This window comes from Corylus avellana, unplaced genomic scaffold, assembly GCF_965113065.1.
Source record: "Corylus avellana unplaced genomic scaffold, dhCorAvel1.hap1.2 HAP1_SCAFFOLD_81, whole genome shotgun sequence".
Classification (NCBI taxonomy): Eukaryota; Viridiplantae; Streptophyta; class Magnoliopsida; order Fagales; family Betulaceae; genus Corylus; species Corylus avellana.
The window spans coordinates 37501-42500 of record NW_028290499.1 but is presented as its reverse complement, the minus strand read 5'-3'; the positions used below and the strand labels follow the sequence as shown (position 1 = coordinate 42500).

At 29.9% G+C, this 5000-nt stretch overlaps 1 non-coding gene across 1 annotated transcript; it reads right to left on the bottom strand.

Moving 5' to 3' along the window:
• Window positions 1-250: 250 nt before the first annotated feature.
• On the bottom strand, window positions 251-322 carry TRNAT-GGU (transfer RNA threonine (anticodon GGU)). The gene has a single exon. It is a non-coding gene; the product is annotated as a tRNA-Thr (tRNA).
• Between the last annotated feature and the right edge of the window lie 4678 nt (window positions 323-5000).

Here is a 5000-nt window from a genome sequence, read left to right as displayed (position 1 = left end):
TTCATTATACATTATTCATTATACATTATAATAATAATATAATAAATATTAAAATTAAAATGTTCCATTTTATAACTATAATTACTATACAATTATTCATTATAATGATAGCTTATTATCATTAATATTTATAATTTTTATAATTTAATGATAAGGTTTGTTACTTTTTTAGTATAAACATCAACAAGATCTCCATCCTTCCTCCAAAAAGAATACTATGGTATGGCTGGGGTTTTATGAAAAAACCCAAAGCCCCTTATCGGATTTGAACCGATGACTTACGCCTTACCATGGCGTTACTCTACCACTGAGTTAAAAGGGCCCATTTTTTTTATTTAATTACTGAATAAGTCATTACCCACTATGAGTCTACTTATTCTAATATATATATGTACATACAGGAACGATAAATTCAATTTATCTAGTGAGTATAGGTAAAATAAAAAAATGGTTTATTAAGATTGGATTTTATAAATGCAATGAATTGTTTCAAAACCGACCCTAATTGAATTGACCCCCATCATAACGAAATTAATTTGATTGATACATGGACTTACCAATTCAACATAGATATAAGATCTTTCGTAGAATCATTGATAAAAAGATTTATTTTACTTGTTCCCCGAACTTAATTCTTAGAGAAAAACAATTTTCAATAACTTGTTGATCCCTATCCTTCTTCCCATATTTTCAGATTTTTTTTTTAATTTCAGATTTTTTGAATTTCCTGGCTTAGTGTAAGATAGAAATATATCTATCTAATCTTAACAAAATGAATGAAAGCGGAAGAAATGAAGTTTCATTCCCCTTTCTGATCTGGCGGACCAATCACTCCCCAAAAGGTCCTATACCTCGTATTATTTCTATTCTACCGATTTAGTTTATTATTTTATTTATTTTTTTTAATATTAATAATTTTAATAATATCGATTTATAATTAATATCTATTTATTCTTATATTCATTTTCTTTATTTATTTTATTCTTTGATATAATTCTATTTCTAATTAATTAGAATTATAATAAAATTGAAAATGAAATAAATATATTTAATGAAAATTTAATGAAAATAATATTAAAAAAAAATTATATGATTAGAATGAATGATTCATGAATATAAATACGAATCAAAAGATTCTATGGAATCAGAAAAGAGGGAAAGATCTTTCAGATTTAATCATACCACATTATATTGACAATTTAAAAAAACTGTTCATACAATGAGCATAGTATGATGGCGGTCGGGCATACTTGCCCCCATCGTCTAGTGGTTCAGGACATCTCTCTTTCAAGGAGGCAGCGGGGATTCGAATTCCCCTGGGGGTAGGTGTACTACGAAAGGAAGTTGATCATGAATTATCAATAAGCCGGGAATTGATTCTTCCTGGGTCGATGCCCGAGCGGTTAATGGGGACGGACTGTAAATTCGTTGGCAATATGTCTACGCTGGTTCAAATCCAGCTCGGCCCAATAATTGGCCGATCCACCATGAAATGATAGAACCCCATTTGTTGTTCCCCAGAAATGCCTGATCGGAATACGGAAGAATAAAAAAACTAAAATTTTCTGATATATTTTACCGCCGTTCATTTGCTCTCTTTATTTTTTCTCACAAATTCTGATCTTGCTTGCTAATGATCTAGATTCATACTAGATTCATATAAAGATCTGGAAGTATAAGGAAAAGAATAAAATAAAGAATAAATAAAAAAACTCTTTTTTTTTCATTGAAAGCTTTATTTGATTATTAATCAATTTATAAAAAACGAAAGGATTATTAACAATCCGTGAGGCGCTCTCACTAAAGTGCATATCCGTGTGTATATCAAATATATTACTCGCGTTTCTGTTACAATACGACTATTCTAATCTAAAATCTAAATAAAATAGAAATAAAATAGAAATAAAATAGAAAGGGTTTGAATTAAATCATAAGAATATGTATGATGTACACTTGATTTCCTTGGGATTGTAGTTCAATTGGTCAGAGCACCGCCCTGTCAAGGCGGAAGCTGCGGGTTCGAGCCCCGTCAGTCCCGACAGATCCAAATCCAATAAAAAAAATACATCAATTCATCTCTGCGTTTGCTGTGAAAAGGAGAACAAAAGAAATAGCAGAATTTCATTCACAAGAGGATACCCTCCTATTTTATTTATTTATTAGTTTCACATTTCTCATCAAATAAATATGGGAATTACCATTTATTCAACTAGTACCAATTGATAGGAGAAAGACATATGTAGATTAGTACAATGATTGGTAAAATTATATTCAGGATTCCAAGAAATACCGTACGGAGTCTGGCTTTTTCGATTATTCCCGATCTGTGTAATAGAGTACTATATGTTTACAGGGGGCTATACAGAAATGGAATTTGTACGATACAAAAAAGATTAACTTAACATAGTAACTTTGATATAATACTTTTAAGATTAAAAGTATATCCCTTTAGGGCTCCGATTTTGTGTAACCTCAATTAATAATTGAAATTATTAATGTGAATTTGAACCAATTTATCTCATTCAAATTTCACACTGAATTTTTGATATATGCATCCCAAAATTAATCCAAGGAAATGGGATATTAATAAAATAAAGCTCAAAGAAGATCCTATCTCTCTTTGTGAGGGAATGAATAATCTTTTTTAAGTTTAAGGGTCTTGCCGAAGAAAGAACAAACTTTTTAATGAATTTGATGGAATACTCGATTTTTTTATACCCGGACTCTCCTTATTTATACTACTTCTTTGTTTTCCAAGAAGATTAGATCATAAAAAGGGGGTTTAGAACTAAACTTCTTCCTTTTTACATTTCGCTTCTATTGGTTATTTTATTGGGGTTTTTTATAACCAATGTAAGTAAGTGTAAAGGCGGTCATATGATATTTCATCAGATGATTCCACAAGGAGGGACGTAGGTTATAGAAAAGAAAGAATGGAAAGGAAAAGAATGATAAAGAAAGTAAAGGAATTATTTATCGGATCAGGAATCAAAATTTGAATTCGGTATGGATAAAAGATCTTCCTATGTTATACTATTTAATTCTCGACGATGAATCAATTTGATAGCTCAGATATTGTTATTCATGATATTGCTCCGATTCGATATCGTCGAGATGTAATTCATCCCATTGAATATTGAATTTACAGGCGAAAGATTTATCAGCTCTATGGGATTAAATCCCGAGTTATTGCGAATTAATTAAAAATGAAACGATGAGATTATGGAAGTAAATATTCTCGCATTTATTGCTACTGCACTGTTCATTCTAGTTCCTACTGCTTTTTTACTTATAATATATGTAAAAACAGTCAGTCAAAATGATTAATTTGAATTAAACTTGACTGTTTAGTTTTTATCTTTTTATCAATGATTGAAAAGAAAAAAGAAAATGAAAAGTATTAAGATTTCGTGTCTTAAATGAAATAAGCGGACGAGAATCATCAGTATTTTATGAGATTCGATAGTATGGTAGAAAGAAATAGATGAATCTTTCTACCATACTTATTATTGTTATTGTAGTATATAAAGTCGTACTGTATAAAGATAGAGGTTTAATATAGATCAATCTGCAATATGTATCTTCATAGATATCAATTACATATATGTAATGTATTTACATAATGTACCAATTCTATTTCTTTGCTTCATCTATTTAATTTGTGTTGATTCCAATCATCAATCTGAAAAAATCGAAGGGCAATTCTTACTCTTACAATTCTAATTCCTAGAATTTCTGATTCTATTCAATATGAATCCCGATATCCATTGAAAGAATCAAATTGACGAAGGAAAAAAGAGTATAGGCCTATATTAATATTAATAAAATTAATAATGAAAAATTAATAAAAAGAAAATAAAATAATCTTTTTTTAGTATTCTGAAGAAGTAATTGATTGATCAGTTGACAGATGATCCAGTGGTTCATTTCCATGGGAACCTCTTTGGATTTCGAAAAGGATTAGTAAAGCCCACCGATTTTTAACGTTTGAACCATGATATGAAATGAGTTCAATAAAGCAAGCATAACATAAATAAGATTTCTAAAAGAATAAAAAAAAAAAGCGGGAACGCGCAATATGTGACTTGCCCAAGGCAATATTTTATTATGTGTAGTATATTGTTGGACAACCACTATGTCTATGTTGTTTCCCATAGGAAGTCTGTATCCACTTAATAACATAATTATTTTCTTTTCTATTTTAACAGTAAAAAAAAGGACTTTGCAGAACGATCTATAAAACAATTGATATGGGTTGAGTTTGAGGAATCAAACTCAATTAGTAGTACTTCTAGAGTCCACTTCTACCCCATACTACGAGTGAAAGAGAAAATGTAAAGACTACCATTAAAGCAGCCCAAGCGAGACTTACTATATCCATGTGAATTATATCCCCTATCTCTATAAATATGAAGGAATTATTCCATTAATGTTCACTAATCATTATTATGTTCATTAATAATAGTGGAATCCCTGGCGCAGAGTCAAAAGGGAATTCTGACCCAATACCGTTGATGAAACAATCCAATAAACTCACAATTATAAATTCTAACAGGTTCCTATATGATTTATAGTAGAATCGGAAAACACTAAGCGCAAGCAAAATACGTAGATACACCCCTGGAAGTTTCAAGGGAATGTTACTAACATGTAGAAATAATAAGACCTAGTCTTTCTTTTGTTGACTTTCATTTCATTAAGTAAAAAGTATAAAAATATAGAGTCAAGATAGAGCACTATCTATCACAGACCCTATTTCTCATTTTATCTAATCCTTACGATTAGGTCTCCTGTTTGTCTCTGTGAAACAATCGGAAGATAGTCTATTACATTAAAGCCAATCAATATTAAATTGAATGCAGGAGCACAGAGAGAATTTCATGAGTCTATATACGAACAAAGTATCTTTCGGCCTTTACGTACGCAACTAATAAATTAATAATCAAATAAATTCCTCGTTCGTCTATCCAAATTAATTCAAGACCTAATTAATAAACACT